General features: G+C 46.6%; 3 non-coding genes across 3 annotated transcripts; all 3 read left to right on the forward strand.

Annotated features, from left to right (window-relative positions):
• Nucleotides 1-309: 309 nt before the first annotated feature.
• On the forward strand, nt 310-381 carry TRNAH-GUG (transfer RNA histidin (anticodon GUG)). The gene has a single exon. It is a non-coding gene; the product is annotated as a tRNA-His (tRNA).
• Nucleotides 382-18,085: 17,704 nt separating this feature from the next.
• TRNAH-GUG (transfer RNA histidin (anticodon GUG)) lies at nt 18,086-18,157 on the forward strand. Its single transcript has one exon. It is a non-coding gene; the product is annotated as a tRNA-His (tRNA).
• Nucleotides 18,158-21,031: 2,874 nt separating this feature from the next.
• TRNAH-GUG (transfer RNA histidin (anticodon GUG)) lies at nt 21,032-21,103 on the forward strand. The gene has a single exon. It is a non-coding gene; the product is annotated as a tRNA-His (tRNA).
• The last annotated feature ends 5,326 nt before the right edge of the window (nt 21,104-26,429 follow it).

Genomic DNA, 26,429 nt, shown 5'->3' on the forward strand with positions numbered 1-26,429 from the left:
TCACAAGACCATCACTGCTCTCACACTTTCCTGCTCTCAGGCTGGCGGGCCATTATCGGCCCTGGCTGCTGCACCATTGCCAGGTTTGTGTAACTATATTATTTCTAATTGGCTCCACTTTGATAACTTTCATTTGGATTCTGACTTGATTATTGAGATCTTAAATAAGTGACTTGGGTTCAGGTGTCCACTTATTCTCATGGATAACATCACAACCAACCTTTAATTCAAACATGAGTCATGACACCACAGATGGGTTACAGCTTATGATAGAGGTGGAACGTCACATTGTAGTAGCCCAAGTAGCTCGCCGTGATCGTATAGTGGTTAGTACTCTGCGTTGTGGCCGCAGCAACCTCGGTTCGAATCCGAGTCACGGCATTGCGGTGAGGCAATGTCACGGCAGTTGGGCAGATATTTTAGAATTTCCATTAATACATTGGCAATCTCTGTGGAGGACTGAAACAATTCGATATGTCCTGTTACTGTTATGAACCTTTTGTTTCTTTAATGCTCTTTGCACACTTTTTCATCGGGTGACTGTAATGTATTTCAACCAAATCTAATTAAGAGCGCATTATGTGGTGACATTTGCAGTACATGAAACATTATAACACTGCCATTTACGTCAATAACCACTAGCTTGATTAAGACATATGTATTGCAGCGACAGTATTTCGCAGTTACAAATGGGAATAAAAACAACATCCGCGAGGGATTGAACCAACGACATTTAACTGATGTTGCCAATGGAGCGCGTTACAGAGAGCGCGAGGTCCCGCCTTTACAGTCACACGATGATGATAATACAGATGTTTAAATAAACAGGCATATCTGTGGACTTGTGGTCTTTCTACATTGGGACTCATAGTCTAGTCCTAGGCTATTGTAGGCACTGGCGTATCTTTTAGTGGAATGAGAGACATTCTGTAGTCGCGTGAAAGGACCTTTCAAGTCAATCTGATCTGTATTGTCCTGTGAAAAAAAGCGTTCTTAGACACAGTGAGGAGTTTTTGGGGATAATGGGAAAATCATTTCCAACTAAATGACAGGAATTTCTTAGTCCAATCATGAGGTGTGCTAGGCTTTTTTATACTGTGGCGGAAAGAGAGAGAGTATAACAGTCATTATAAATAAAGGGCCAAGGAAGTTACAGTTTATGGAAGGAACAATTTGCACATAGTTTTAGAATGTGGTCAGGAGGAGGACAATGTGCTTACACATATGAAACATTAGAAGGTAGACATTATGGAAGCACATATATTTCTTTATTTTTATTGTATTTGGGGAGAGGGGGTTAATATAGCTCGTCCAATGTGGAAAAGTGCTTTCAATAGCACCTTGCAGGTGGGCGACATCTAGAGCTGTGCAGTAGCCACCCATGCCCCAGACGTCAAAGAGAACAAGAAGTTACACATGTTGGAAGTGAGGGTGAGACATTGAGGAGATATGATCCCCGTATGAAGCCGAGAGAAGGAGGAGGCGTGAACGTGCATCCATGTATGCAGGCGAGAAGGGAAGGAGCATTGGTCATGCATCCCTGCATGAGGGTGAGACAGGGAGGACATATGATCCCCGTATGAAGCCGAGAGAAGGAGGAGGCGTGAACGTGCATCCATGTATGCAGGCGAGAAGGGAAGGAGCATTGGTCATGCATCCCTGCATGAGGGTGAGACAGGGAGGACATATGATCCCCGTATGAAGCCGAGAGAAGGAGGAGGCGTGAACGTGCATCCATGTATGCAGGCGAGAAGGGAAGGAGCATTGGTCATGCATCCCTGCATGAGGGTGAGACAGGGAGGAGATATGATCCCCGTATGAAGCCGAGAGAAGGAGGAGGCGTGAACGTGCATCCATGCATGCGGGCGAGACAGGAAGGAGCATTGGTCATGCATCCCTGCATGAGGGTGAGACAGGGAGGAGATATGATCCCCGTATGAAGCCGAGAGAAGGAGGAGGCGTGAACGTGCATCCATGTATGCGGGCGAGACGGGAAGGAGCATTGGTCATGCATCCCTTCCTGAGGGTGAGACAGGGAGGAGATAAAATCCCTGTATGAAGCTGAGAGAACGAGGAGACATGAACGTGCATCCATGTATGCGGGCGAGAAGGGAAGGAGCATTGGTCATGTATCCCGGCATGAGGGTGAGACAGGGAGGAGATAAAATCCCTGTATGAAGCCAAGAGAACGAGGCGGCATGAACATGCATCCTTGTATGCAGGTGTGACATGGAGTCATCATGAACACGCATCCCTTTATAAGGACATAACATGGAGGACGCATGAACATGAATGCCTGAATTTTATGGTGGTGGCCTTCGGGTGATTTGGCACGTGCAATTGGTGAAGAGCATTTCTCCTGCGCAAAAAAATAAATGTACTATTAGCACCCCGGAGGGAGCCTCTGCACTTCTTATAGGGAGAAAACTCTGCAATGGAAGGGGACAGGGTCAATAACAGCTGTAAACTCTCACAAGACCATCACTGCTCTCACACTTTCCTGCTCTCAGGCTGGCGGGCCATTATCGGCCCTGGCTGCCGCACCATTGCCAGGTTTGTGTAACTATATTATTTCTAATTGGCTCCACTTTGATGACTTTCATTTGGATTCTGACTTGATTATTGAGATCTTAAATAAGTGACTGGGGATCAGTTGTCCACTTATTCTCATGGATAACATCACAACCAACCTTTAATTCAAACATGAGTCATGACATCACAGATGGAGTACAGCTTATGATAGAGGTGGAACGTCACATTGTAGCAGCCCAAGTAGCTCCCCGTGATCGTATAGTGGTTAGTACTCTGCATTGTGGCCTCAGCAACCTCGGTTCGAATCCGAGTCACGGCATTGCGGTGAGGCAATGTCACGGCAGTTGGGCAGATATTTTAGAATTTCCATTAATACATTGGCAATCTCTGTGGAGGACTGAAACAATTCGATATGTCCTGTTACTGTTATGAACCTTTTGTTTCTTTAATGCTCTTTGCACACTTTTTCATCGGGTGACTGTAATGTATTTCAACCAAATCTAATTAAGAGCGCATTATGTGGTGACATTTGCAGTACATGAAACATTATAACACTGCCATTTACGTCAATAACCACTAGCTTGATTAAGACATATGTATTGCAGCGACAGTATTTCCCAGTTACAAATGGGAATAAAAACAACATCCGCGAGGGATTGAACCAACGACATTTAACTGATGTTGCCAATGGAGCGCGTTACAGAGAGCGCGAGGTCCCGCATTTACAGTCACACGCTGATGATAATACAGATGTTTAAATAAACAGGCATATCTGTGGACTTGTGGTCTTTCTACATTGGGACTCATAGTCTAGTCCTAGGCTATTGTAGGCACTGGCGTATCTTTTAGTGGAATGAGAGGCATTCTGTAGTCGCGTGAAAGGACCTTTCAAGTCAATCTGATCTGTATTGTCCTGTGAAAAAAAGCGTTCTTAGACACAGTGAGGAGTTTTTGGGGATAATGGGAAAATCATTTCCAACTAAATGACAGGAATTTCTTAGTCCAATCATGAGGTGTGCTAGGCTTTTTTATACTGTGGCGGAAAGAGAGAGAGTATAACAGTCATTATAAATAAAGGGCCAAGGAAGTGACAGTTTATGGAAGGAACAATTTTCACATAGTTTTAGAGTGTGGTCAGGAGGAGGACAATGTGCTTACACATATGAAACATTAGAAGGTAGACATTATGGAAGCACATATATTTCTTTATTTTTATTGTATTTGGGGAGAGGGGGTTAATATAGCACGTCCAATGTGGAAAAGTGCTTTCCATAGCACCTTGCAGGTGGGCGACATCTAGAGCTGTGCAGTAGCCATCCATGCCCCAGACGTCAAAGAGAACAAGAAGTTACACATGTTGGAAGCGAGGGTGAGACATTGAGGAGATATGATCCCCGTATGAAGCCAAGAGAAGGAGGAGGCGTGAACGTGCATCCATGTATGCAGGCGAGAAGGGAAGGAGCATTGGTCATGCATCCCTGCATGAGGGTGAGACAGGGAGGAGATATGATCCCCGTATGAAGCCGAGAGAAGGAGGAGGCGTGAACGTGCATCCATGTATGCGGGCGAGACAGGAAGGAGCATTGGTCATGCATCCCTGCATGAGGGTGAGACAGGGAGGAGATATGATCCCCGTATGAAGCCGAGAGAAGGAGGAGGCGTGAACGTGCATCCATGTATGCAGGCGAGAAGGGAAGGAGCATTGGTCATGCATCCCTGCATGAGGGTGAGACAGGGAGGAGATATGATCCCCGTATGAAGCCGAGAGAAGGAGGAGGCGTGAACGTGCATCCATGTATGCGGGCGAGACAGGAAGGAGCATTGGTCATGCATCCCTGCATGAGGGTGAGACAGGGAGGAGATATGATCCCCGTATGAAGCCGAGAGAAGGAGGAGGCGTGAACGTGCATCCATGTATGCGGGCGAGACGGGAAGGAGCATTGGTCATGCATCCCTTCCTGAGGGTGAGACAGGGAGGAGATAAAATCCCCGTATGAAGCCGAGAAAACGAGGAGACATGAACGTGCATCCATGTATGCGGGCGAGAAGCGAAGGAGCATTGGTCATGCATCCCTGCATGAGGGTGAGACAGGGAGGAGATATGATCCCCGTATGAAGCCGAGAGAAGGAGGAGGCGTGAACGTGCATCCATGTATGCGGGCGAGACGGGAAGGAGCATTGGTCATGCATCCCTTCCTGAGGGTGAGACAGGGAGGAGATAAAATCCCCGTATGAAGCCGAGAGAACGAGAAGACATGAACGTGCATCCATGTATGCGGTCGAGAAGGGAAGGAGCATTGGTCATGCATCCCTGCATGAGGGTGAGACAGGGAGGAGATAAAATCCCTGTATGAAGCCAAGAGAACGAGGCGGCATGAACATGCATCCTTGTATGCAGGTATGACATGGAGTCATCATGAACATGCATCCCTTTATAAGGACATAACATGGAGGACGCATGAACATGAATGCCTGAATTATATGGTGGTGGCCTTCGGGTGATTTGGCACGTGCAATTGGCGAAGAGCACTTCTCCTGTGCAAAAAAATAAATGTACTATTAGCACCCCGGAGGGAGCCTCTGCACTTCTTATAGGGAGAAAACTCTGCAATGGAAGGGGACAGGGTCAATAACAGCTGTAAACTCTCACAAGACCATCACTGCTCTCACACTTTCCTGCTCTCAGGCTGGCGGGCCATTATCGGCCCAGGCTGCCGCACCATTGCCAGGTTTGTGTAACTATATTATTTCTAATTGGCTCCACTTTGATGACTTTCATTTGGATTCTGACTTGATTATTGAGATCTTAAATAAGTGACTGGGGATCAGGTGTCCACTTATTCTCATGGATAACATCACAACCAACCTTTAATTCAAACATGAGTCATGACATCACAGATGGAGTACAGCTTATGATAGAGGTGGAACATCACATTGTAGCAGCCCAAGTAGCTCGCCGTGATGGTATAGTGGTTAGTACTTTGCATTGTGGCCACAGCAACCTCGGTTCGAATCCGAGTCACGGCATTGCGGTGAGGCAATGTCACGGCAGTTGGACAGATATTTTAGAATTTCCATTAATACATTGGCAATCTCTGTGGAGGACTGAAACAATTCGATATGTCCTGTTACTGTTATGAACCTTTTGTCTCTTTAATGCTCTTTGCACACTTTTTCATCGGGTGACTGTAATGTATTTCAACCAAATCTAATTAAGAGCGCATTATGTGGTGACATTTGCAGTACATGAAACATTATAACACTGCCATTTACGTCAATAACCACTAGCTTGATTAAGACATATGTATTGCAGCGACAGTATTTCCCAGTTACAAATGGGAATAAAAACAACATCCGCGAGGGATTGAGCCAACAACATTTAACTGATGTTGCCAATGGAGCGCGTTACAGAGAGCGCGAAGTCCCGCCTTTACAGTCACACGCTGATGATAATACAGATGTTTAAATAAACAGGCATATCTGTGGACTTGTGGTCTTTCTACATTGGGACTCATAGTCTAGTCCTAGGCTATTGTAGGCACTGGCGTATCTTTTAGTGGAATGAGAGGCATTCTGTAGTCGCGTGAAAGGACCTTTCAAGTCAATCTGATCTGTATTGTCCTGTGAAAAAAAGCGTTCTTAGACACAGTGAGGAGTTTTTGGGGATAATGGGAAAATCATTTCCAACTAAATGACAGGAATTTCTTAGTCCAATCATGAGGTGTGCTAGGCTTTTTTATACTGTGGCGGAAAGAGAGAGAGTATAACAGTCATTATAAATAAAGGGCCAAGGAAGTGACAGTTTATGGAAGGAACAATTTGCACATAGTTTTAGAATGTGGTCAGGAGGAGGACAATGTGCTTACACATATGAAACATTAGAAGGTAGACATTATGGAAGCACATATATTTCTTTATTTTTATTGTATTTGGGAGAGGGGGTTAATATAGCACGTCCAATGTGGAAAAGTGCTTTCCATAGCACCTTGCAGGTGGGCGACATCTAGAGCTGTGCAGTAGCCACCCATGCCCCAGACGTCAAAGAGAACAAGAAGTTACACATGTTGGAAGTGAGGGTGAGACATTGAGGAGATATGATCCCCGTATGAAGCCGAGAGAAGGAGGAGGCGTGAACGTGCATCCATGTATGCAGGCGAGAAGGGAAGGAGCATTGGTCATGCATCCCTGCATGAGGGTGAGACAGGGAGGAGATATGATCCCCGTATGAAGCCGAGAGAAGGAGGAGGCGTGAACGTGCATCCATGTATGCGGGCGAGACAGGAAGGAGCATTGGTCATGCATCCCTGCATGAGGGTGAGACAGGGAGGAGATATGATCCCCGTATGAAGCCGAGAGAAGGAGGAGGCGTGAACGTGCATCCATGTATGCAGGCGAGAAGGGAAGGAGCATTGGTCATGCATCCCTGCATGAGGGTGAGACAGGGAGGAGATATGATCCCCGTATGAAGCCGAGAGAAGGAGGAGGCGTGAACGTGCATCCATGTATGCGGGCGAGACAGGAAGGAGCATTGGTCATGCATCCCTGCATGAGGGTGAGACAGGGAGGAGATATGATCCCCGTATGAAGCCAAGAGAAGGAGGAGGCGTGAACGTGCATCCATGTATGCGGGCGAGACGGGAAGGAGCATTGGTCATGCATCCCTTCCTGAGGGTGAGACAGGGAGGAGATAAAATCCCAGTATGAAGCCGAGAGAACGAGGAGACATGAACGTGCATCCATGTATGCGGGCGAGAAGGGAAGGAGCATTGGTCATGCATCCCTGCATGAGGGTGAGACAGGGAGGAGATAAAATCCCTGTATGAAGCCAAGAGAACGAGGTGGCATGAACATGCATCCTTGTATGCAGGTGTGACATGGAGTCATCATGAACATGCATCCCTTTATAAGGACATAACATGGAGGACGCATGAACATGAATGCCTGAATTTTATGGTGGTGGCCTTCGGGTGATTTGGCACGTGCAATTGGTGAAGAGCACTTCTCCTGCGCAAAAAAATAAATGTACTATTAGCACCCCGGAGGGAGCCTCTGCACTTCTTATAGGGAGAAAACTCTGCAATGGAAGGGGACAGGGTCAATAACAGCTGTAAACTCTCACAAGACCATCACTGCTCTCACACTTTCCTGCTCTCAGGCTGGCGGGCCATTATCGGCCCTGGCTGCCGCACCATTGCCAGGTTTGTGTAACTATATTATTTCTAATTGGCTCCACTTTGATGACTTTCATTTGGATTCTGACTTGATTATTGAGATCTTAAATAAGTGACTGGGGATCAGGTGTCCATTTATTCTCATGGATAACATCACAACCAACCTTTAATTCAAACATGAGTCATGACATCACAGATGGAGTACAGCTTATGATAGAGGTGGAACGTCACATTGTAGCAGCCCAAGTAGCTCGCCGTGATCGTATAGTGGTTAGTACTCTGCGTTGTGGCCACAGCAATCTCGGTTCGAATCCGAGTCACGGCATTGCGGTGAGGCAATGTCACGGCAGTTGGGCAGATATTTTAGAATTTCCATTAATACATTGGCAATCTCTGTGGAGGACTGAAACAATTCGATATGTCCTGTTACTGTTATGAACCTTTTGTTTCTTTAATGCTCTTTGCACACTTTTTCATCGGGTGACTGTAATGTATTTCAACCAAATCTAATTAAGAGCGCATTATGTGGTGACATTTGCAGTACATGAAACATTATAACACTGCCATTTACGTCAATAACCACTAGCTTGATTAAGACATATGTATTGCAGCGACAGTATTTCGCAGTTACAAATGGGAATAAAAACAACATCCGCGAGGGATTGAACCAACGACATTTAACTGATGTTGCCAATGGAGCGCGTTACAGAGAGCGCGAGGTCCCGCCTTTACAGTCACACGATGATGATAATACAGATGTTTAAATAAACAGGCATATCTGTGGACTTGTGGTCTTTCTACATTGGGACTCATAGTCTAGTCCTAGGCTATTGTAGGCACTGGCGTATCTTTTAGTGGAATGAGAGACATTCTGTAGTCGCGTGAAAGGACCTTTCAAGTCAATCTGATCTGTATTGTCCTGTGAAAAAAAGCGTTCTTAGACACAGTGAGGAGTTTTTGGGGATAATGGGAAAATCATTTCCAACTAAATGACAGGAATTTCTTAGTCCAATCATGAGGTGTGCTAGGCTTTTTTATACTGTGGCGGAAAGAGAGAGAGTATAACAGTCATTATAAATAAAGGGCCAAGGAAGTTACAGTTTATGGAAGGAACAATTTGCACATAGTTTTAGAATGTGGTCAGGAGGAGGACAATGTGCTTACACATATGAAACATTAGAAGGTAGACATTATGGAAGCACATATATTTCTTTATTTTTATTGTATTTGGGGAGAGGGGGTTAATATAGCTCGTCCAATGTGGAAAAGTGCTTTCAATAGCACCTTGCAGGTGGGCGACATCTAGAGCTGTGCAGTAGCCACCCATGCCCCAGACGTCAAAGAGAACAAGAAGTTACACATGTTGGAAGTGAGGGTGAGACATTGAGGAGATATGATCCCCGTATGAAGCCGAGAGAAGGAGGAGGCGTGAACGTGCATCCATGTATGCAGGCGAGAAGGGAAGGAGCATTGGTCATGCATCCCTGCATGAGGGTGAGACAGGGAGGACATATGATCCCCGTATGAAGCCGAGAGAAGGAGGAGGCGTGAACGTGCATCCATGTATGCAGGCGAGAAGGGAAGGAGCATTGGTCATGCATCCCTGCATGAGGGTGAGACAGGGAGGACATATGATCCCCGTATGAAGCCGAGAGAAGGAGGAGGCGTGAACGTGCATCCATGTATGCAGGCGAGAAGGGAAGGAGCATTGGTCATGCATCCCTGCATGAGGGTGAGACAGGGAGGAGATATGATCCCCGTATGAAGCCGAGAGAAGGAGGAGGCGTGAACGTGCATCCATGCATGCGGGCGAGACAGGAAGGAGCATTGGTCATGCATCCCTGCATGAGGGTGAGACAGGGAGGAGATATGATCCCCGTATGAAGCCGAGAGAAGGAGGAGGCGTGAACGTGCATCCATGTATGCGGGCGAGACGGGAAGGAGCATTGGTCATGCATCCCTTCCTGAGGGTGAGACAGGGAGGAGATAAAATCCCTGTATGAAGCTGAGAGAACGAGGAGACATGAACGTGCATCCATGTATGCGGGCGAGAAGGGAAGGAGCATTGGTCATGTATCCCGGCATGAGGGTGAGACAGGGAGGAGATAAAATCCCTGTATGAAGCCAAGAGAACGAGGCGGCATGAACATGCATCCTTGTATGCAGGTGTGACATGGAGTCATCATGAACACGCATCCCTTTATAAGGACATAACATGGAGGACGCATGAACATGAATGCCTGAATTTTATGGTGGTGGCCTTCGGGTGATTTGGCACGTGCAATTGGTGAAGAGCATTTCTCCTGCGCAAAAAAATAAATGTACTATTAGCACCCCGGAGGGAGCCTCTGCACTTCTTATAGGGAGAAAACTCTGCAATGGAAGGGGACAGGGTCAATAACAGCTGTAAACTCTCACAAGACCATCACTGCTCTCACACTTTCCTGCTCTCAGGCTGGCGGGCCATTATCGGCCCTGGCTGCCGCACCATTGCCAGGTTTGTGTAACTATATTATTTCTAATTGGCTCCACTTTGATGACTTTCATTTGGATTCTGACTTGATTATTGAGATCTTAAATAAGTGACTGGGGATCAGTTGTCCACTTATTCTCATGGATAACATCACAACCAACCTTTAATTCAAACATGAGTCATGACATCACAGATGGAGTACAGCTTATGATAGAGGTGGAACGTCACATTGTAGCAGCCCAAGTAGCTCCCCGTGATCGTATAGTGGTTAGTACTCTGCATTGTGGCCTCAGCAACCTCGGTTCGAATCCGAGTCACGGCATTGCGGTGAGGCAATGTCACGGCAGTTGGGCAGATATTTTAGAATTTCCATTAATACATTGGCAATCTCTGTGGAGGACTGAAACAATTCGATATGTCCTGTTACTGTTATGAACCTTTTGTTTCTTTAATGCTCTTTGCACACTTTTTCATCGGGTGACTGTAATGTATTTCAACCAAATCTAATTAAGAGCGCATTATGTGGTGACATTTGCAGTACATGAAACATTATAACACTGCCATTTACGTCAATAACCACTAGCTTGATTAAGACATATGTATTGCAGCGACAGTATTTCCCAGTTACAAATGGGAATAAAAACAACATCCGCGAGGGATTGAACCAACGACATTTAACTGATGTTGCCAATGGAGCGCGTTACAGAGAGCGCGAGGTCCCGCATTTACAGTCACACGCTGATGATAATACAGATGTTTAAATAAACAGGCATATCTGTGGACTTGTGGTCTTTCTACATTGGGACTCATAGTCTAGTCCTAGGCTATTGTAGGCACTGGCGTATCTTTTAGTGGAATGAGAGGCATTCTGTAGTCGCGTGAAAGGACCTTTCAAGTCAATCTGATCTGTATTGTCCTGTGAAAAAAAGCGTTCTTAGACACAGTGAGGAGTTTTTGGGGATAATGGGAAAATCATTTCCAACTAAATGACAGGAATTTCTTAGTCCAATCATGAGGTGTGCTAGGCTTTTTTATACTGTGGCGGAAAGAGAGAGAGTATAACAGTCATTATAAATAAAGGGCCAAGGAAGTGACAGTTTATGGAAGGAACAATTTTCACATAGTTTTAGAGTGTGGTCAGGAGGAGGACAATGTGCTTACACATATGAAACATTAGAAGGTAGACATTATGGAAGCACATATATTTCTTTATTTTTATTGTATTTGGGGAGAGGGGGTTAATATAGCACGTCCAATGTGGAAAAGTGCTTTCCATAGCACCTTGCAGGTGGGCGACATCTAGAGCTGTGCAGTAGCCATCCATGCCCCAGACGTCAAAGAGAACAAGAAGTTACACATGTTGGAAGCGAGGGTGAGACATTGAGGAGATATGATCCCCGTATGAAGCCAAGAGAAGGAGGAGGCGTGAACGTGCATCCATGTATGCAGGCGAGAAGGGAAGGAGCATTGGTCATGCATCCCTGCATGAGGGTGAGACAGGGAGGAGATATGATCCCCGTATGAAGCCGAGAGAAGGAGGAGGCGTGAACGTGCATCCATGTATGCGGGCGAGACAGGAAGGAGCATTGGTCATGCATCCCTGCATGAGGGTGAGACAGGGAGGAGATATGATCCCCGTATGAAGCCGAGAGAAGGAGGAGGCGTGAACGTGCATCCATGTATGCAGGCGAGAAGGGAAGGAGCATTGGTCATGCATCCCTGCATGAGGGTGAGACAGGGAGGAGATATGATCCCCGTATGAAGCCGAGAGAAGGAGGAGGCGTGAACGTGCATCCATGTATGCGGGCGAGACAGGAAGGAGCATTGGTCATGCATCCCTGCATGAGGGTGAGACAGGGAGGAGATATGATCCCCGTATGAAGCCGAGAGAAGGAGGAGGCGTGAACGTGCATCCATGTATGCGGGCGAGACGGGAAGGAGCATTGGTCATGCATCCCTTCCTGAGGGTGAGACAGGGAGGAGATAAAATCCCCGTATGAAGCCGAGAAAACGAGGAGACATGAACGTGCATCCATGTATGCGGGCGAGAAGGGAAGGAGCATTGGTCATGCATCCCTGCATGAGGGTGAGACAGGGAGGAGATATGATCCCCGTATGAAGCCGAGAGAAGGAGGAGGCGTGAACGTGCATCCATGTATGCGGGCGAGACGGGAAGGAGCATTGGTCATGCATCCCTTCCTGAGGGTGAGACAGGGAGGAGATAAAATCCCCGTATGAAGCCGAGAGAACGAGAAGACATGAACGTGCATCCATGTATGCGGTCGAGAAGGGAAGGAGCATTGGTCATGCATCCCTGCATGAGGGTGAGACAGGGAGGAGATAAAATCCCTGTATGAAGCCAAGAGAACGAGGCGGCATGAACATGCATCCTTGTATGCAGGTATGACATGGAGTCATCATGAACATGCATCCCTTTATAAGGACATAACATGGAGGACGCATGAACATGAATGCCTGAATTATATGGTGGTGGCCTTCGGGTGATTTGGCACGTGCAATTGGCGAAGAGCACTTCTCCTGTGCAAAAAAATAAATGTACTATTAGCACCCCGGAGGGAGCCTCTGCACTTCTTATAGGGAGAAAACTCTGCAATGGAAGGGGACAGGGTCAATAACAGCTGTAAACTCTCACAAGACCATCACTGCTCTCACACTTTCCTGCTCTCAGGCTGGCGGGCCATTATCGGCCCAGGCTGCCGCACCATTGCCAGGTTTGTGTAACTATATTATTTCTAATTGGCTCCACTTTGATGACTTTCATTTGGATTCTGACTTGATTATTGAGATCTTAAATAAGTGACTGGGGATCAGGTGTCCACTTATTCTCATGGATAACATCACAACCAACCTTTAATTCAAACATGAGTCATGACATCACAGATGGAGTACAGCTTATGATAGAGGTGGAACATCACATTGTAGCAGCCCAAGTAGCTCGCCGTGATGGTATAGTGGTTAGTACTTTGCATTGTGGCCACAGCAACCTCGGTTCGAATCCGAGTCACGGCATTGCGGTGAGGCAATGTCACGGCAGTTGGACAGATATTTTAGAATTTCCATTAATACATTGGCAATCTCTGTGGAGGACTGAAACAATTCGATATGTCCTGTTACTGTTATGAACCTTTTGTCTCTTTAATGCTCTTTGCACACTTTTTCATCGGGTGACTGTAATGTATTTCAACCAAATCTAATTAAGAGCGCATTATGTGGTGACATTTGCAGTACATGAAACATTATAACACTGCCATTTACGTCAATAACCACTAGCTTGATTAAGACATATGTATTGCAGCGACAGTATTTCCCAGTTACAAATGGGAATAAAAACAACATCCGCGAGGGATTGAGCCAACAACATTTAACTGATGTTGCCAATGGAGCGCGTTACAGAGAGCGCGAAGTCCCGCCTTTACAGTCACACGCTGATGATAATACAGATGTTTAAATAAACAGGCATATCTGTGGACTTGTGGTCTTTCTACATTGGGACTCATAGTCTAGTCCTAGGCTATTGTAGGCACTGGCGTATCTTTTAGTGGAATGAGAGGCATTCTGTAGTCGCGTGAAAGGACCTTTCAAGTCAATCTGATCTGTATTGTCCTGTGAAAAAAAGCGTTCTTAGACACAGTGAGGAGTTTTTGGGGATAATGGGAAAATCATTTCCAACTAAATGACAGGAATTTCTTAGTCCAATCATGAGGTGTGCTAGGCTTTTTTATACTGTGGCGGAAAGAGAGAGAGTATAACAGTCATTATAAATAAAGGGCCAAGGAAGTGACAGTTTATGGAAGGAACAATTTGCACATAGTTTTAGAATGTGGTCAGGAGGAGGACAATGTGCTTACACATATGAAACATTAGAAGGTAGACATTATGGAAGCACATATATTTCTTTATTTTTATTGTATTTGGGAGAGGGGGTTAATATAGCACGTCCAATGTGGAAAAGTGCTTTCCATAGCACCTTGCAGGTGGGCGACATCTAGAGCTGTGCAGTAGCCACCCATGCCCCAGACGTCAAAGAGAACAAGAAGTTACACATGTTGGAAGTGAGGGTGAGACATTGAGGAGATATGATCCCCGTATGAAGCCGAGAGAAGGAGGAGGCGTGAACGTGCATCCATGTATGCAGGCGAGAAGGGAAGGAGCATTGGTCATGCATCCCTGCATGAGGGTGAGACAGGGAGGAGATATGATCCCCGTATGAAGCCGAGAGAAGGAGGAGGCGTGAACGTGCATCCATGTATGCGGGCGAGACAGGAAGGAGCATTGGTCATGCATCCCTGCATGAGGGTGAGACAGGGAGGAGATATGATCCCCGTATGAAGCCGAGAGAAGGAGGAGGCGTGAACGTGCATCCATGTATGCAGGCGAGAAGGGAAGGAGCATTGGTCATGCATCCCTGCATGAGGGTGAGACAGGGAGGAGATATGATCCCCGTATGAAGCCGAGAGAAGGAGGAGGCGTGAACGTGCATCCATGTATGCGGGCGAGACAGGAAGGAGCATTGGTCATGCATCCCTGCATGAGGGTGAGACAGGGAGGAGATATGATCCCCGTATGAAGCCAAGAGAAGGAGGAGGCGTGAACGTGCATCCATGTATGCGGGCGAGACGGGAAGGAGCATTGGTCATGCATCCCTTCCTGAGGGTGAGACAGGGAGGAGATAAAATCCCAGTATGAAGCCGAGAGAACGAGGAGACATGAACGTGCATCCATGTATGCGGGCGAGAAGGGAAGGAGCATTGGTCATGCATCCCTGCATGAGGGTGAGACAGGGAGGAGATAAAATCCCTGTATGAAGCCAAGAGAACGAGGTGGCATGAACATGCATCCTTGTATGCAGGTGTGACATGGAGTCATCATGAACATGCATCCCTTTATAAGGACATAACATGGAGGACGCATGAACATGAATGCCTGAATTTTATGGTGGTGGCCTTCGGGTGATTTGGCACGTGCAATTGGTGAAGAGCACTTCTCCTGCGCAAAAAAATAAATGTACTATTAGCACCCCGGAGGGAGCCTCTGCACTTCTTATAGGGAGAAAACTCTGCAATGGAAGGGGACAGGGTCAATAACAGCTGTAAACTCTCACAAGACCATCACTGCTCTCACACTTTCCTGCTCTCAGGCTGGCGGGCCATTATCGGCCCTGGCTGCCGCACCATTGCCAGGTTTGTGTAACTATATTATTTCTAATTGGCTCCACTTTGATGACTTTCATTTGGATTCTGACTTGATTATTGAGATCTTAAATAAGTGACTGGGGATCAGGTGTCCATTTATTCTCATGGATAACATCACAACCAACCTTTAATTCAAACATGAGTCATGACATCACAGATGGAGTACAGCTTATGATAGAGGTGGAACGTCACATTGTAGCAGCCCAAGTAGCTCGCCTTGATCGTATAGTGGTTAGTACTCTGCGTTGTGGCCACAGCAATCTCGGTTCGAATCCGAGTCACGGGATTGCGGTGAGGCAAAGTCACGGCAGTTGGGCAGATATTTTAGAATTTCCATTAATACATTGGCAATCTCTGTGGAGGACTGAAACAATTCGATTTGTCCTGTTACAGTTATGAACCTTTTGTTTCTTTAATGCTCTTTGCACACTTTTTCATGGGTGACTGTAATGTATTTCAACCAAATCTAATTAAGAGCGCATTATGTGGTGACATTTGCAGTACATGAAACATTATAACACTGCCATTTACGTCAATAACCACTAGCTTGATTAAGACATATGTATTGCAGCGACAGTATTTCCCAGTTACAAATGGGAATAAAAAATGGGAATAAAAACAACATCCGCGAGGGATTGAACCAACGACATTTAACTGATGTTGCCAATGGAGCGCGTTACAGAGAGCGCAAGGTCCCGCCTTTACAGTCACACGCTGATAATAATACAGATGTTTAAATAAACAGGCATATCTGTGGACTTGTGGTCTTTCTACATTGGGACTCATAGTCTAGTCCTAGGCTATTGTAGGCACTGGCGTATCTTTGAGTGGAATGAGAGGCGTTCTGTAGTCGCGTGAAAGGACCTTTCAAGTCAATCTGATCTGTATTGTCCTGTGAAAAAAAGCGTTCTTAGACACAGTGAGGAGTTTTTGGGGATAATGGGAAAATAATTTCCAACTAAATGGCAGGAATTTCTTAGTCCAATCATGAGGTGTGCTAGGCTTTTTTATACTGTGGCGGAAAGAGAGAGAGTATAACAGTCATTATAAATAAAGGGCCAAGGAAGTGACAGTTTATGGAAGGAACAATTTGCACATAGTTTTAGAATGTGGTCAGGAGGAGGACAATGTGCTTACACATATGAAACATTAGAAGGTAGACATTATGGAAGCACATATATTTCTTTATTTTTATTGTATTTGGGGAGAGGGGGTTAATATAGCACGTCCAATGTGGAAAAGTGCTTTCCATAGCACCTTGCAGGTGGGCGACATCTAGAGCTGTGCAGTAGCCACCCATGCCCCAGACGTCAAAGAGAACAAGAAGTTACACATGTTGGAAGTGAGGGTGAGACATTGAGGAGATATGATCCCCGTATGAAGCCGAGAGAAGGAGGAGGCGTGAACGTGCATCCATGTATGCGGGCGAGACAGGAAGGAGCATTGGTCATGCATCCCTGCATGAGGGTGAGACAGGGAGGAGATATGATCCCCGTATGAAGCCGAGAGAAGGAGGAGGCGTGAACGTGCAGCCATGTATGCGGGCGAGACAGGAAGGAGCATTGGTCATGCATCCCTGCATGAGGGTGAGACAGGGAGGAGATATGATCCCCGTATGAAGCCGAGAGAAGGAGGAGGCGTGAACGTGCATCCATGTATGCAGGCGAGAAGGGAAGGAGCATTGGTCATGCATGCCTGCATGAGGGTGAGACAGGGAGGAGATATGATCCCTGTATGAAGCCGAGAGAAGGAGGAGGCGTGAACGTGCATCCATGTATGCGGGCGAGACAGGAAGGAGCATTGGTCATGCATCCCTGCATGAGGGTGAGACAGGGAGGAGATATGATCCCCGTATGAAGCCGAGAGAAGGAGGAGGCGTGAACGTGCATCCATGTATGCGGGCGAGACGGGAAGGAGCATTGGTCATGCATCCCTTCCTGAGGGTGAGACAGGGAGGAGATAAAATCCCTGTATGAAGCCGAGAGAACGAGGAGACATGAACGTGCATCCATGTATGCGGGCGAGAAGGGAAGGAGCATTGGTCATGCATCCCTGCATGAGGGTGAGACACGGAGGAGATAAAATCCCTGTATGAAGCCAAGAGAACGAGGCGGCATGAACATGCATCCTTGTATGCAGGTGTGACATGGAGTCATCATGAACATGCATCCCTTTATAAGGACATAACATGGAGGACGCATGAACATGAATGCCTGAATTTTATGGTGGTGGCCTTCGGGTGATTTGGCACGTGCAATTGGTGAAGAGCACTTCTCCTGCGCAAAAAAATAAATGTACTATTAGCACCCCGGAGGGAGCCTCTGCACTTCTTATAGGGAGAAAACTCTGCAATGGAAGGGGACAGGGTCAATAACAGCTGTAAACTCTCACAAGACCATCACTGCTCTCACACTTTCCTGCTCTCAGGCTGGCGGGCCATTATCGGCCCTGGCTGCCGCACCATTGCCAGGTTTGTGTAACTATATTATTTCTAATTGGCTCCACTTTGATGACTTTCATTTGGATTCTGACTTGATTATTGAGATCTTAAATAAGTGACTGGGGATCAGGTGTCCACTTATTCTCATGGATAACATCACAACCAACCTTTAATTCAAACATGAGTCATGACATCACAGATGGATTACAGCTTATGATAGAGGTGGAACGTCACATTGTAGTAGCCCAAGTAGCTCGCCGTGATCGTATAGTGGTTAGTACTCTGCGTTGTGGCCGCAGCAACCTCGGTTCGAATCCGAGTCACGGCATTGCGGTGAGGCAATGTCACGGCAGTTGGGCAGATATTTTAGAATTTCCATTAATACATTGGCAATCTCTGTGGAGGACTGAAACAATTCGATATGTCCTGTTACTGTTATGAACCTTTTGTTTCTTTAATGCTCTTTGCACACTTTTTCATCGGGTGACTGTAATGTATTTCAACCAAATCTAATTAAGAGCGCATTATGTGGTGACATTTGCAGTACATGAAACATTATAACACTGCCATTTACGTCAATAACCACTAGCTTGATTAAGACATATGTATTGCAGCGACAGTATTTCCCAGTTACAAATGGGAATAAAAACAACATCCGCGAGGGATTGAACCAACGACATTTAACTGATGTTGCCAATGGAGCGCGTTACAGAGAGCGCGAGGTCCCGCCTTTACAGTCACACGATGATGATAATACAGATGTTTAAATAAACAGGCATATCTGTGGACTTGTGGTCTTTTTACATTGGGACTCATAGTCTAGTCCTAGGCTATTGTAGGCACTGGCGTATCTTTTAGTGGAATGAGAGACATTCTGTAGTCGCGTGAAAGGACCTTTCAAGTCAATCTGATCTGTATTGTCCTGTGAAAAAAAGCGTTCTTAGACACAGTGAGGAGTTTTTGGGGATAATGGGAAAATCATTTCCAACTAAATGACAGGAATTTCTTAGTCCAATCATGAGTTGTGCTAGGCTTTTTTATACTGTGGCGGAAAGAGAGAGAGTATAACAGTCATTATAAATAAAGGGCCAAGGAAGTTACAGTTTATGGAAGGAACAATTTGCACATAGTTTTAGAATGTGGTCAGGAGGAGGACAATGTGCTTACACATATGAAACATTAGAAGGTAGACATTATGGAAGCACATATATTTCTTTATTTTTATTGTATTTGGGGAGAGGGGGTTAATATAGCTCGTCCAATGTGGAAAAGTGCTTTCAATAGCACCTTGCAGGTGGGCGACATCTAGAGCTGTGCAGTAGCCACCCATGCCCCAGACGTCAAAGAGAACAAGAAGTTACACATGTTGGAAGTGAGGGTGAGACATTGAGGAGATATGATCCCCGTATGAAGCCGAGAGAAGGAGGAGGCGTGAACGTGCAGCCATGTATGCAGGCGAGAAGGGAAGGAGCATTGGTCATGCATCCCTGCATGAGGGTGAGACAGGGAGGAGATATGATCCCAGTATGAAGCCGAGAGAAGGAGGAGGCGTGAACGTGCATCCATGTATGCGGGCGAGACAGGAAGGAGCATTGGTCATGCATCCCTGCATGAGGGTGAGACAGGGAGGAGATATGATCCCCGTATGAAGCCGAGAGAAGGAGGAGGCGTGAACGTGCATCCATGTATGCAGGCGAGAAGGGAAGGAGCATTGGTCATGCATCCCTGCATGAGGGTGAGACAGGGAGGAGATATGATCCCCGTATGAAGCCGAGAGAAGGAGGAGGCGTGAACGTGCATCCATGTATGCGGGCGAGACAGGAAGGAGCATTGGTCATGCATCCCTGCATGAGGGTGAGACAGGGAGGATGTATGATCCCCGTATGAAGCCGAGAGAAGGAGGAGGCGTGAACGTGCATCCATGTATGCGGGCGAGACAGGAAGGAGCATTGGTCATGCATCCCTGCATGAGGGTGAGACAGGGAGGAGATATGATCCTCGTATGAAGCCGAGAGAAGGAGGAGGCGTGAACGTGCATCCATGTATGCGGGCGAGACAGGAAGGAGCATTGGTCATGCATCCCTGCATGAGGGTGAGACAGGGAGGAGATATGATCCCCGTATGAAGCCGAGAGAAGGAGGAGGCGTGAACGTGCATCCATGTATGCAGGCGAGAAGGGAAGGAGCATTGGTCATGCATCCCTGCATGAGGGTGAGACAGGGAGGAGATATGATCCCCGTATGAAGCCGAGAGAAGGAGGAGGCGTGAACGTGCATCCATGTATGCGGGCGAGACAGGAAGGAGCATTGGTCATGCATCCCTGCATGAGGGTGAGACAGGGAGGAGATATGATCCTCGTATGAAGCCGAGAGAAGGAGGAGGCGTGAACGTGCATCCATGTATGCGGGCGAGACGGGAAGGAGCATTGGTCATGCATCCCTTCCTGAGGGTGAGACAGGGAGGAGATAAAATCCCTGTATGAAGCCGAGAGAACGAGGAGACATGAACGTGCATCCATGTATGCGGGCGAGAAGGGAAGGAGCATTGGTCATGCATCCCTGCATGAGGGTGAGACAGGGAGGAGATAAAATCCCTGTATGAAGCCAAGAGAACGAGGCGGCATGAACATGCATCCTTGTATGCAGGTGTGACATGGAGTCATCATGAACATGCATCCCTTTATAAGGACATAACATGGAGGACGCATGAACATGAATGCCTGAATTTTATGGTGGTGGCCTTCGGGTGATTTGGCACGTGCAATTGGTGAAGAGCATTTCTCCTGCGCAAAAAAATAAATGTACTATTAGCACCCCGGAGGGAGCCTCTGCACTTCTTATAGGGAGAAAACTCTGCAATGGAAGGGGACAGGGTCAATAACAGCTGTAAACTCTCACAAGACCATCACTGCTCTCACACTTTCCTGCTCTCAGGCTGGCGGGCCATTATCGGCCCTGGCTGCCGCACCATTGCCAGGTTTGTGTAACTATATTATTTCTAATTGGCTCCACTTTGATGACTTTCATTTGGATTCTGACTTGATTATTGAGATCTTAAATAAGTGACTGGGGATCAGGTGTCCACTTATTCTCATGGATAACATCACAACCAACCTTTAATTCAAACATGAGTCATGACATCACAGATGGAGTACAGCTTATGATAGAGGTGGAACGTCACATTGTAGCAGCCCAAGTAGCTCGCCGTGATCGTATAGTGGTTAGTACTCTGCGTTGTGGCCGCAGCAACCTCGGTTCGAATCCGAGTCACGGCATTGCGGTGAGGCAATGTCACGGCAGTTGGGCAGATATTTTAGAATTTCCATTAATACATTGGCAATCTCTGTGGAGGACTGAAACAATTCGATATGTCCTGTTACGGTTATGAACCTTTTGTTTCTTTAATGCTCTTTGCACACTTTTTCATCGGGTGACTGTAATGTATTTCAACCAAATCTAATTAAGAGCGCATTATGTGGTGACATTTGCAGTACATGAAACATTATAACACTGCCATTTACGTCAATAACCACTAGCTTGATTAAGACATATGTATTGCAGCGACAGTATTTCCCAGTTACAAATGGGAATAAAAACAACATCCGCGAGGGATTGAACCAACGACATTTAACTGATGTTGCCAATGGAGCGCGTTACAGAGAGCGCGAGGTCCCGCATTTACAGTCACACGCTGATGATAATACAGATGTTTAAATAAACAGGCATATCTGTGGACTTGTGGTCTTTCTACATTGGGACTCATAGTCTAGTCCTAGGCTATTGTAGACACTGGCGTATCTTTTAGTGGAATGAGAGGCATTCTGTAGTCGCGTGAAAGGACCTTTCAAGTCAATCTGATCTGTATTGTTCTGTGAAAAAAAGCGTTCTTAGACACAGTGAGGAGTTTTTGGGGATAATGGGAAAATCATTTCCAACTAAATGACAGGAATTTCTTAGTCCAATCATGAGGTGTGCTAGGCTTTTTTATACTGTGGCGGAAAGAGAGAGAGTATAACAGTCATTATAAATAAAGGGCCAAGGAAGTGACAGTTTATGGAAGGAACAATTTTCACATAGTTTTAGAGTGTGGTCAGGAGGAGGACAATGTGCTTACACATATGAAACATTAGAAGGTAGACATTATGGAAGCACATATATTTCTTTATTTTTATTGTATTTGGGGAGAGGGGGTTAATATAGCACGTCCAATGTGGAAAAGTGCTTTCCATAGCACCTTGCAGGTGGGCGACATCTAGAGCTGTGCAGTAGCCACCCATGCCCCAGACGTCAAAGAGAACAAGAAGTTACACATGTTGGAAGTGAGGGTGAGACATTGAGGAGATATGATCCCCGTATGAAGCCGAGAGAAGGAGGAGGCGTGAACGTGCATCCATGTATGCAGGCGAGAAGGGAAGGAGCATTGGTCATGCATCCCTGCATGAGGGTGAGACAGGGAGGAGATATGATCCCCGTATGAAGCCGAGAGAAGGAGGAGGCGTGAACGTGCATCCATGTATGCGGGCGAGACAGGAAGGAGCATTGGTCATGCATCCCTGCATGAGGGTGAGACAGGGAGGAGATATGATCCCCGTATGAAGCCGAGAGAAGGAGGAGGCGTGAACGTGCATCCATGTATGCAGGCGAGAAGGGAAGGAGCATTGGTCATGCATCCCTGCATGAGGGTGAGACAGGGAGGAGATATGATCCCCGTATGAAGCCGAGAGAAGGAGGAGGCGTGAACGTGCATCCATGTATGTGGGCGAGACAGGAAGGAGCATTGGTCATGCATCCCTGCATGAGGGTGAGACAGGGAGGAGATATGATCCCCGTATGAAGCCGAGAGAAGGAGGAGGCGTGAACGTGCATCCATGTATGCGGGCGAGACGGGAAGGAGCATTGGTCATGCATCCCTTCCTGAGGGTGAGACAGGGAGGAGATAAAATCCCCGTATGAAGCCGAGAAAACGAGGAGACATGAACGTGCATCCATGTATGCGGGCGAGAAGGGAAGGAGCATTGGTCATGCATCCCTGCATGAGGGTGAGACAGGGAGGAGATATGATCCCCGTATGAAGCCGAGAGAAGGAGGAGGCGTGAACGTGCATCCATGTATGCGGGCGAGACGGGAAGGAGCATTGGTCATGCATCCCTTCCTGAGGGTGAGACAGGGAGGAGATAAAATCCCCGTATGAAGCCGAGAGAACGAGAAGATATGAACGTGCATCCATGTATGCGGTCGAGAAGGGAAGGAGCATTGGTCATGCATCCCTGCATGAGGGTGAGACAGGGAGGAGATAAAATCCCTGTATGAAGCCAAGAGAACGAGGCGGCATGAACATGCATCCTTGTATGCAGGTATGACATGGAGTCATCATGAACATGCATCCCTTTATAAGGACATAACATGGAGGACGCATGAACATGAATGCCTGAATTATATGGTGGTGGCCTTCGGGTGATTTGGCACGTGCAATTGGCGAAGAGCACTTCTCCTGTGCAAAAAAATAAATGTACTATTAGCACCCCGGAGGGAGCCTCTGCACTTCTTATAGGTAGAAAACTCTGCAATGGAAGGGGACAGGGTCAATAACAGCTGTAAACTCTCACAAGACCATCACTGCTCTCACACTTTCCTGCTCTCAGGCTGGCGGGCCATTATCGGCCCAGGCTGCCGCACCATTGCCAGGTTTGTGTAACTATATTATTTCTAATTGGCTCCACTTTGATGACTTTCATTTGGATTCTGACTTGATTATTGAGATCTTAAATAAGTGACTGGGGATCAGGTGTCCACTTATTCTCATGGATAACATCACAACCAACCTTTAATTCAAACATGAGTCATGACATCACAGATGGAGTACAGCTTATGATAGAGGTGGAACGTCACATTGTAGCAGCCCAAGTAGCTCGCCGTGATTGTATAGTGGTTAGTACTCTGCGTTGTGGCCACAACAACCTCGGTTCGAATCCGAGTCACGGGATTGCGGTGAGGCAATGTCACGGCAGTTGGGCAGATATTTTAGAATTTCCATTAATACATTGGCAATCTCTGTGGAGGACTGAAACAATTCGATATGTCCTGTTACTGTTATGAACCTTTTGTTTCTTTAATGCTCTTTGCACACTTTTTCATCGGGTGACTGTAATGTATTTCAACCAAATCTAATTAAGAGCGCATTATGTGGTGACATTTGCAGTACATGAAACATTATAACACTGCCATTTACGTCAATAACCACTAGCTTGATTAAGACATATGTATTGCAGTGACAGTATTTCCCAGTTACAAATGGGAATAAAAACAACATCTGCGAGGGATTGAACCAACAACATTTAACTGATGTTGCCAATGGAGCGCGTTACAGAGAGCGCGAGGTCCCGCCTTTACAGTCACACGCTGATGATAATACAGATGTTTAAATAAACAGGCATATCTGTGGACTTGTGGTCTTTCTACATTGGGACTCATAGTCTAGTCCTAGGCTATTGTAGGCACTGGCGTATCTTTTAGTGGAATGAGAGGCATTCTGTAGTCGCGTAAAAGGACCTTTCAAGTCAATCTGATCTGTATTGTCCTGTGAAAAAAAGCGTTCTTAGACACAGTGAGGAGTTTTTGGGGATAATGGGAAAATCATTTCCAACTAAATGACAGGAATTTCTTAGTCCAATCATGAGGTGTGCTAGGCTTTTTTATACTGTGGCGGAAAGAGAGAGAGTATAACAGTCATTATAAATAAAGGGCCAAGGAAGTGAAAGTTTATGGAAGGAACAATTTGCACATAGTTTTAGAATGTGGTCAGGAGGAGGACAATGTGCTTACACATATGAAACATTAGAAGGTAGACATTATGGAAGCACATATATTTCTTTATTTTTATTGTATTTGGGGAGAGGGGGTTAATATAGCACGTCCAATGTGGAAAAGTGCTTTCCATAGCACCTTGCAGGTGGGCGACATCTAGAGCTGTGCAGTAGCCACCCATGCCCCAGACGTCAAAGAGAACAAGAAGTTACACATGTTGGAAGTGAGGGTGAGACATTGAGGAGATATGATCCCCGTATGAAGCCGAGAGAAGGAGGAGGCGTGTACGTGCATCCATGTATGCAGGCGAGAAGGGAAGGAGCATTGGTCATGCATCCCTGCATGAGGGTGAGACATGGAGGAGATATGATCCCCGTATGAAGCCGAGAGAAGGAGGAGGCGTGAACGTGCATCCATGTATGCGGGCGAGACAGGAAGGAGCATTGGTCATGCATCCCTGCATGAGGGTGAGACAGGGAGGAGATATGATCCCCGTATGAAGCCGAGAGAAGGAGGAGGCGTGAACGTGCATCCATGTATGCAGGCGAGAAGGGAAGGAGCATTGGTCATGCATCCCTGCATGAGGGTGAGACAGGGAGGAGATATGATCCCCGTATGAAGCCGAGAGAAGGAGGAGGCGTGAACGTGCATCCATGTATGCGGGCGAGACAGGAAGGAGCATTGGTCATGCATCCCTGCATGAGGGTGAGACAGGGAGGAGATATGATCCCCGTATGAAGCCGACAGAAGGAGGAGGCGTGAACGTGCATCCATGTATGCGGGCGAGACGGGAAGGAGCATTGGTCATGCATCCCTTCCTGAGGGTGAGACAGGGAGGAGATAAAATCCCTGTATGAAGCCGAGAGAACGAGGAGACATGAACGTGCATCCATGTATGCGGGCGAGAAGGGAAGGAGCATTGGTCATGCATCCCTGCATGAGGGTGAGACAGGGAGGAGATAAAATCCCTGTATGAAGCCAAGAGAACGAGGCGACATGAACATGCATCCTTGTATGCAGGTGTGACATGGAGTCATCATGAACATGCATCCCTTTATAAGGACATAACATGGAGGACGCATGAACATGAATGCCTGAATTTTATGGTGGTGGCCTTCGGGTGATTTGGCACGTGCAATTGGTGAAGAGCACTTCTCCTGCGCAAAAAAATAAATGTACTATTAGCACCCCGGAGGGAGCCTCTGCACTTCTTATAGGGAGAAAACTCTGCAATGGAAGGGGACAGGGTCAATAACAGCTGTAAACTCACACAAGACCATCACTGCTCTCACACTTTCCTGCTCTCAGGCTGGCGGGCCATTATCGGCCCTGGCTGCCGCACCATTGCCAGGTTTGTGTAACTATATTATTTCTAATTGGCTCCACTTTGATGAGTTTCATTTGGATTCTGACTTGATTATTGAGATCTTAAATAAGTGACTGGGGATCAGGTGTCCACTTATTCTCATGGATAACATCACAACCAACCTTTAATTCAAACATGAGTCATGACATCACAGATGGAGTACAGCTTATGATAGAGGTGGAACGTCACATTGTAGCAGCCCAAGTAGCTCGCCGTGATCGTATAGTGGTTAGTACTCTGCGTTGTGGCCGCAGCAACCTTGGTTCGAGTCACGGCATTGTGGTGAGGCAATGCCACGGCAGTTGGGCAGATATTTTAGAATTTCCATTAATACATTGGCAATCTCTGTGGAGGACTGAAACAATTCGATATGTCCTGTTACTATTATGAACCTTTTGTTTCTTTAATGCTCTTTGCACACTTTTTCATCG

The sequence above is a fragment of the Ambystoma mexicanum genome (assembly GCF_040938575.1).
Source record: "Ambystoma mexicanum isolate Mex_15411 chromosome 12 unlocalized genomic scaffold, UKY_AmexF1_1 Mex_chr12_unloc.1, whole genome shotgun sequence".
Lineage (NCBI taxonomy): Eukaryota > Metazoa > Chordata > Amphibia > Caudata > Ambystomatidae > Ambystoma > Ambystoma mexicanum.